The following is a 9,361-nucleotide window of genomic DNA, read 5'->3' on the forward strand; positions in this document are numbered from 1 at the left end:
GTATAGCACTTCCAAGGGTTCCGGTTGCTCCTAATGTGCCCCCTGCTCCCCCTGCGGATATAGCTATAAAAACGGGATCTAGTGAGAGTGATAGTGATGGTGGTGATGGTGAAAAGAATGAGAGTGTTAAAAGAACTCCGTTAGCAGGGCGGACTCGCCAGGGAAGGAAGGGGCAGAAGGGGCCACAGTTAATTGCGTCGTTAAGGGAAGCTGTGGGACCACAGGGAGAAAGGATACTTATAAAGGTGCCTTTCTCCTCCGGGGATTTGGTAATATGGAAGCAATCAGCGGGGAGTTATCGGGAGGATCCTGAAACAGGTGGCAAGGGTGGTTAAAATGGTAATAAAGACTCAGAATCCGGACTGGAATGATTTACAGGTATTATTAGATACTATAATGGATTCCACGGAAAAGGAAATGGTTATTAGAGCCACTAGAGAAAAGGCTCGTGAGGAAATTTGGTTGAGACAACTAAATGACACAGTTGATGAATTGGTACCAAGTGAGGAACCTAGGTGGGACCCAAACTCTACGGGAGGAATAAGGGCTGTAAAACGATATCAGGAATAGAGGAACAACCATTTTTAAAACCTTTAAATCTTAGGTTTGGGGAGAAGGAATTAGATCACCAATTTTTGTATATGCCAAACTGCCCCACACCCCTTCTTGGCAGAGATCTGTTGTCCCGACTTAATGTGAAAATAATATTTGAAAGGGGAAGGGTGAAATTGGAAATACCTGAGGAACAAATAGCAGGCATTTTTGTAATCAAGGAAGTGGATGCCTCTCCTATTCCAGAAGAAATTGAGCAGGCTGTAGTACCCTGGGTATGGGAGTCAGGGGTCCCCGGAAAATCTAAAGCTGCGCAGCCAGTAAAGGTGGAACTAAAGGAAGGGGCCCGACCAGTGAGGGTAAAGCAATACCCCTTGAAGCATGAGGCAAGGAGGGGAGTAGCCCCGTTAATTAAACAATTTTTGGTTCAAGGAATATTACAGGAATGTGAATCGGAGTATAATACTCCAATTTTTCCAGTAAAGAAACCTAATGGTAAGTACCGTTTGGTACAGGATTTAAGGGCTATTAATGAAATAGTGAAAGACATACATCCAGTTGTTGCTAATCCTTATACCTTGTTAACATCTGTATCGGAGGAGTTTAAATGGTTCTCAGTGATTGACCTTAAAGATGCCTTCTTCTGCATCCCACTGGCAGTAGAAAGTAGGAAATATTTTGCCTTCGAGTGGGAGAGTCCTGATTTTGGGAGAAAGAAGCAGCTTACGTGGACCAGAATCCCACAGGGATTTAAAAACTCCCCCACTATTTTTGGAAACCAACTGGCCAAGGAGCTGGAGGAATGGAAGATAACCCAGGTAACAATATCCCCATCCTTGTATGTAGTCCTGTAGTACGTGGACGACATTTTTCTGGCTACTAAGGAAAGGGAAATGTGTGTGGAATTAACAATTAAATTACTCAACATGCTTGGCCAAGCAGGGTATCGGGTTTCTAAGGAAAAAGCTCAATTGGTCAAAAATAGCGTTATTTACCTCAGTTGTGAGATCACACAAGGGCAGAGACGTTTGGGAGTAAACTGAATAGAGGCAATATGTGCTATTCCTTTGCCTCGTAACCATCAGGAATTGAGATCTTTTCTAGGAATGGTGGGATGGTGTCGACTGTGGATGATGAATTTTGGTCTCCTAGCCAAGCCACTGTATGAGGCCTTGAAGCAGCCTCGGTTGGAGTGGACGACACAGCAAAAGAAGGCCTTCCAGGAATTGAAGCAGGCACTAAAGGAGGCCCCAGCCCTAGGACTCCCTGACCTGACCAAGGAATTCCAGTTATACGTGAATGAGAGGCAAAAACTGGCATTGGGGGTCCTCACGCAGAAGGTGGGATCCTGGAAGAGGCCAGTGGGATACTTCTCTAAACAACTGGATTCGGTAAGTTCCGGGTGGCCCTCGTGTTTACGAGCCGTGGCGGCAACAATAATTCTTATTCAAGAGGCCCAGAAATTGACTTTGGGGGCAAAAATGAAAGTGTTTGTTCCCCATATGGTCATGGCCGTTTTGGAGCAAAAGGGGGGTCACTGGCTATCATCCAGTCGAATGTTGCAATACCAGGCCATCCTGAGAGAACAGGATGATATTGAAATAAGGACTACTAATTATGTTAATCCAGCAGAGTTTTTACGCAGTGACCAGGAGGCTGGGGGACTGGTGCACGATTGCGTAGAGGTAATTGAACAAGTATATGCCAGCAGACCCGACCTAAAGGATGAACCATTGGAAGAACCTGAATGGGAACTATACACTGGTGGATCCAGTTTTGTCGAGAATGGGACTCGCTATGCCGGGTATGCAGTGGTAACATTGGATCGGGTAATAGAGGCAAAGGCTTTGTTACCTGGAACTTCGGCCCAGAAGGCAGAGGTGATTGGACTCACCAGAGCCCTGTATTTGAGCAAGGACAAAAGGGTTAATATCTGGACAGATTCTAAATATGCCTTTGGTGGGGTTCATGTACATGGGGCATTATGGAAGGAAAGGGGGCTTTTGAATTCACAGGGAACCAACATCAAGCACCGGGAAGAAGTGCTACAGCTACTGGATGCGGTACACAGTCCCAAAGCAGTTGCAGTAATGCATGTTAGAGGACATCAGACTGCGGAAGGAGACATTTACAGAGGAAATCGATTTGCTGATGTTACAGCACGGCAAGTGGCATGGGAAGTATGGACTCAAATGGCATTGGTACCGGTAAGAACAAATCCGGCTACCCCATACCTGAATCAGGAGCCCAAATATTCAATAGAAGATGGAAAACTAATAAACTTGCAAGGGGCACAGAAGAATCAACTTGGGTGGTACGTTACACCAATGGGACAAATAGTGGTACCTACCCGCATAATGAAATTTATTTTGGAATCAGAACATATTAAATGTCATTGGGGGGCAGAAGTATTGGTAAAATTTTTGAAGAATGAGATAATCTCTAATCAGATGTTAACAATGGCAAAAAGAGTTAATGCAATGTGCCCGGTATGTTTGAAAAATAATCCCGTAGTTAGGAGACAAATACAAATGGGAAAGTTGCAAGTCGGGCCACAACCAGGAGATTACTGGCAAGTTGATTTTTCAGAACTGCCTAGGGCACAGGGATACAGATACTTGTTAGTGTACATATGTACATTCTCAGGGTGGCCGGAAGCTTTTCCATGTAGAACTAATCAGGCTAAGGAGGTGGTAAAAACCTTGTTAAAAGAAATAATACCAAGATTTGGAGTACCTTTAGGATTGTCATCAGATAGGGGTCCACATTTTATAGCCGGGGTAGTGCAGGAATTAGCACGAATGTTAGATATAACCTGGAATTTGCATACCCCCTGGAGACCTCAGTATAGTGGGCAGGTGGAAAGGATGAATCAAACCCTGAAAGGACAAATCAAAAAGATTTGCCAGGAAGCTAAACTGCACTGGCCTCAAGCTTTGCCTTTGGCCCTACTCAGGATTCAAATTAAACCAAGGGAAAAGGTAGGCGTAAGTCCATATGAGATATTATATGGCAAACCATATCATGCAACTGTATTAAAAGGGGAGGTACATGTGAGTGGGGACCAGGCGATTGCAGAGTATGTTATGTCACTTAATAAGATCTTGAATTCTTTAAGAAATACATTACAGTGGAATAGACCGCTCACGCTGGAGAATTCTGTCCACGACATCCAGTCTGGGGACCAGGTGTACGTCAAGAAGTGGATCACGGATCCGCTACGGGAATCATGGAGTGGACCCCACCAGGTGATGATGACGACCTACACGGCGGTGAAGGTCCAGGAGATGGATGCTTGGATCCATTACACCAGGGTAAAAAAGGCACCGTTCCAATGGGAAACCCAGATAGTGTCTCCAACCCGGATGATCTTCCCCGAAAAGCCACATTCTTAATTATATTACTGCTAGTAATCATGAGACTAGTACCTGTTCAAGGGTCTACTCTAGTACAGGTTGAAGAAACAAAGGTTGCAGTCATGGAAGGGATGGATGTTCAATTAACTTGTGTTATATTTGACAGCCAGAAAGTTGAGGCCGGTGAAGTTATTGCAATATGGCAACGGGGGGCTGAAAGAAGCCGAGGCAAGATAGGAGTCGGTTGGGATCAGGATAAACAACAAGGAAACACGGTACTGAATCTTACCAAGGTAACCACAAACGATACGGGAGAATATACATGTTTGGTGAAAATATGGGATAGTTTTGATTACAAAAGAGTGAGTATGAGGGTTTTGCCATGGACAGGGGATCGTGCTGAAAACATAAAGGTTAATCCAGTATCAATGGCAGTGGACATGTGGGATGGGCCTCCTCTCAGAATAAATTGTTCCTTCCTAGTAAGATCAAGATATCAAAGGAACCTTTGGGTCAAATGGTGGAAGCAAAATAGGGAACTGACCTGGGACAGAATAGAGGACGGGACCAATTGGTGGGGAAAGGAAGACAAAGGTTGTGGGTGGTCGAGTGTCACTAATCCTAGAATAGGAAATGCATGGTGGAGGCATGACAGAATGATGTTATCCTTACAGAGACACGGTAGAAGGAGTAGACGGGAGGTTAATGATACAACAGAACGAAATACTGAGCAGGAAAACTTAGTGGTAGGATTAATCAGAGATTTTGGGATCATGCAGAATGTGACTAAAATAACAGCTTGCTTGCCATTACCACAGGCTGCAGGTGAACCAATTCCCCGGGGAATAATACGGGAAACCAAAATGCCTGAAACATTCAAGAATGTTTCATGGTCCTGCCAGTCAGTTCCCAAACCAGTAGATGTATGGAGGGATTTGTGTATGACCATTCGGGCTATGACTAGAGAGGAATGTGAAAAGAAATCCAATCATTATGGTTGGATTCAAAATACCAGGAGGTGTTTAATTGCAACCCCAATAGATGAACCATGCAATACAGTACGAATAAGAACGAAATCCCAACAAAATGAGATGAGTTGTCAGAATGTCACACAGAATTTTGACACCTGGAATAGTTGGAAGACATTATGGGGACCTAGTGTTTTGGAACACTATAATTACCTTGGGGAAGTACAATGGTGCATCCAATGGTCAGGAGTAAAGAATCAGTCACATTATACGGCCCTTATCACATCTACATCTTCCCGAGAGTTCAGACCGCAGAAAGAGGATTGGAATTGTACTGAGGTTTTTACATGTGATACACCGGAAGACCGAATCGGATTGGTACCGGTGAAAATGGCATTAAAGTGGGGATGCGAGTGTAGGGGGTATGATCACACGGTTAGCAGAGAGTCCATGGATGGACCTATAGATTGCAGATATACTACTGTGCATAGCCCTGGAAATTTAGTCTGGGTGTTGGGACACGGACAGTGGACCACACATTTACCTCTAGATGGATCAGCAACACAAATCACCCTAGGGGTTCCCACACTGTGTCCATACTGGAAACAGAATAGATTGATCCAAAGGAAAGGACTCAGAAAGAGGGAAGAATCCCTAGAGGAGCAGTGGCATGAACCTGGCTCAGGAGTACAATTTGGATGGATATTAGAGTCATTATTCCCTCCAGTAGTGACATATCGAAACAGGGAAATGCTCAACAATTTGTTAGGACAGACAGAAAGGTTGGCAGCAGCCACTAAGAAGGGATTTAAAGATCTAAATTTGCAATTGCAAGCTACATCAAGAATGACCCTACAAAATAGAATGGCATTGGATTTGCTACTGTTAAAAGAGCATGGAGTTTGTGGTTACCTGAGTAGGAGAATATATCATTGCTGTGTACACATTCCAAATGTTACACTTGAAGTTGAGAAAGATATTTCTCAACTGGCAGAAGTGGAAACAAAAACCAAGGAAATTGAAAAGGAAGCACAGCATAATTGGATAGGAGCAGTATTTGATTCTTTGGGGCTTCACCTCTCTGGCTGGATTACGTCTGCTATACAGTATGTACTAATGTTTTTAGTATTTTTAGTGACTATATGGATTGTATATAGATGCCTCTTAGGTGTGATCGAAAAGGAAAAGAGGCGATCTGTCCGGTTGCTGAAGGGGATGACCCGCGGGCGGCAGAATGAAGAACACTCCCCACCTCGTTATGAAGATGTTACTGTCAATACTGTTGATTGAGCATCCTTGCAGCAAGACTGAAGGATGCTCAAAAGGGGGGAAATGTTGGAAAAGAAAGGAAATTTAGCAAAATGTTTAATTATAGTGAGTTGTGTGTGAACTGGTTTGTTAAAAAGTAGTTTTGTAGCCGTTGAAAGTGTGTTGGGTTTTGTGTGTAACCTAGCAGGTAGTCTTAGGGATTTAATAAATATTTAAACTAGTGCAGGAAAGTAAGAATGCTAACCTGTCTGGAGGCAGCATACAATGCTCTTAGAATAAGATAAGCAGAAGATTAATGATCTTGTTTGTGAACCAAGGAATGTATCACAAAGGGTCTGTGACTAGGCAAGGAGAACGGGGAACTGTTTCTTGGAGACTAGGCAAGGGGAACTGGGAACTGTTTCTTGGAGACTTTGTTGTGAATCGCATGTATAAGAGGGAAGCACCCATACGTGAATTTGGGGGCTCGGGTTTTAGGGACGTGAGTCCCCCAGTTCCCCGGGCCCTTAATAAAGCACCCACAAAACTTATCCGAGTTTTGTGTCATTTATCAATTGGGCAACACCCTCAGGATCCTAGTAATTTTTATTCTTTGTGAAACAAACAACCTGATCATATTGCAGGCACTCCCTGTCATCATTTGCTAGTGCCAGGTCCAATATGAGTGGGTCCTTGTTCAAGGTAAATTTGTTGTCAAATTTTGCATTTTTCGCCATCCAGTACATTTTCCCATTCATCATGCATATTCCCAGCCTCACATTGTCGTAGCACAAGAGATTCACCTGCTGATATGCTATAAAGATTGATTCCATCTTCCCCTCAACTCACATGGTTCAGTTACATTGGTTACAAATGGGGATGGACATTGTTTCCACACTTTGTTTTCTCATTTGATGCTTGTGTTCACTTGACTGCCCGTTCCTTAGCCCTGCCTCGGGATTGATACACCAAATCCCAGTTTCCAATTCACACAATTTTACCTGAGGGCCATTCTTCCAATAGTACCTTCCAGGTTCCCTGAGACATTCTCTTGGGGCTTGGTATGCTGAGTGTCCTCCGTCCCCTGCGACTGGGACCACCTGAGTGCATTTTCCACACTCATCTGCGGAGCTTTCGCTTCCACCTTTCCTTGAGACCTCAGTGCGCAGACTCTGTGTCTCGCACACGACTAGGCTCAGGCCAATCAGCACCCCCACCAGGCGTACTCCTCTGCCTTTGCCTCTGCCCCCTAAGGTGCCACCAGCGGTGAGGAAGACCATCTTCGCGGCATCAGGAGAACTCTTCGGGGAGCACGCCCTGGGACCTAGCCGCATACCTCCTCTTAAAGTCGCCCCACCGTGACACACTGATTGCATCACAACTGCATGGTATCCTGATGGATTTCCGGCACTCCACATCCAAAATTTCTGCTTGAGGTCTAAGCTTCCCACACACCCCGTTTTGAAAAATGCAAAACCACTCCTGTGAGTCCAATTCAGTGATTCCCAAATTGGTTGCTAAGGTCAGGATACAGTCAGTCAATGCAAGCTCTTTCTCTAAACACTGCGTACACAGCCCCTTCAGCGTCTGTCCCCTTCTACAATGAATAACAAAAACCCCTTGACAATATTCACACTTAAAGTGTACAAACGGATAGCATACACAATCTGACAGTATACAACTTATCCACTCGCCATCGGTCATTTACAAGGACGTTGGAGTCTGACCTTCAAGTCACCTGGGGAAGAAGTGACCCTCCACTCGGGCTCTTCCTCCTGCGGTACAACTTTCTTCAGCCTAGACGCATGCGTCCAGCCCTTCTCCGCTGCCCGAATAGCCGTGTCTGTTGTCAGGAGCACAAGAAAAGGACCTTCCCAGTGAGGAGCGTGCGAATTTCTTTCCACACTATCACAAGCCCTTTTCACCCGGTTGGATTTTGTGAATAGCAAATCCCAAAGGAGCACTCTGGGCCACTATTCCCTGCTTTCTGAGTTCCTGTAAATTCCTGTTGATTGCAACCAGATATGGTTGAATCTGACCATCCTCAAACCTGGAGTGTCCCATCGGCATTCCATGTCTATATGGCATACCATATAACATTTCAAATGGTGAGACCCCCGTCTCTGAGTGAGGCATGTTTCGGATATTAAGCAGTGCCGAAGGCAGGCATTTCAACCAGGACATCCTTGTTTCCAAAATTAATTTAGATAGTTGTGCCTTCAAAGTTTGATTCATTCTCTCCACCTGTCCTGAACTCTGGGGGTGCCACAGAGCATGGTACTCCCATAAAATACCTAGTGCATCAGCCATTCGCTTAATAAACTTCCATGTAAAATGTGTTCCTTGATCTAGATCAATGCAACTCACCACCCCATAACAGAGTACAATTTCCTCTAGTAATTTTCTTGTCACTGTCTGAGCCATTGCCCTTGAGTTGGGAAAGGCCTCCACCCAATGAGTCAATTAGTCCACAATTACCAGTACAAATTTGAACCTTCCCACTTTTGGCAACTCTGTGAAATCAACTTGGATTAGTTCGAAAGGTCGGTATGCGACAGGGCGACACTCCAGGGCAGCCTGTTTGGCTCTTGATTTGTTTACCCTTTGACAAATCAGGCACCCTTGTACCTCTTGCTTTGCCAATTCATAAATTCCCTTGCATCCGAAAAATTTCAAAAATTGTTCCACCAGGGATTGTGCCCCCCAATGTGTTCGTTGGTGCAATTTCCTAAAAATTCTTCTGGTAAAACCTCTGGAAACCAATTCTCTCCCATCAGGCAACCTACACTTACCTTCCTTCAATTTTCCTCCGATCTTCTCATAACATTCGATCTCCTTTTGGGAGAGCTGAGGAGGATCGTCAGGGGTTTCTTCCCTTTCGATCTCTGGGGTACTTACCATCATCAACGCTGCGGTTTTGGCCTCCTGATCTCCCAAATTATTCCCCCTGGTCCAGAACTGAATTCCTGACTGGTGTCCCTTCACATGGACCACCGCAATTTCCTCTGGCCCTCTTGGAGCTTCTAAAATTTGCCGGATTAACTCCCCGTGCATCAGTCCCTTTCCCCTCGTGTTGATCAGTTCCCTTTCCTCCCAAATTTTCCCAAACATGTGAACCACTCCAAAGGCATACCTTGAATCTGTAAAGATCGTTCCATTTTTCCCTTTCAGTCCCTTCAATGCTCTCAGTACTGCGTACAGTTCGCATGCTTGTGCTGACCAGCTCGCGTTCAGGGG

The 9,361-nt window shown here is 44.9% G+C and overlaps 1 pseudogene; it reads left to right on the plus strand.

The window, feature by feature from the left end:
• The first annotated feature begins 875 nt into the window (after positions 1-875).
• On the plus strand, positions 876-7,486 carry LOC134431534 (uncharacterized; annotated as a pseudogene).
• The last annotated feature ends 1,875 nt before the right edge of the window (positions 7,487-9,361 follow it).

This window comes from Melospiza melodia, chromosome W, assembly GCF_035770615.1.
Source record: "Melospiza melodia melodia isolate bMelMel2 chromosome W, bMelMel2.pri, whole genome shotgun sequence".
In the NCBI taxonomy this organism is placed as follows: domain Eukaryota; kingdom Metazoa; phylum Chordata; class Aves; order Passeriformes; family Passerellidae; genus Melospiza; species Melospiza melodia.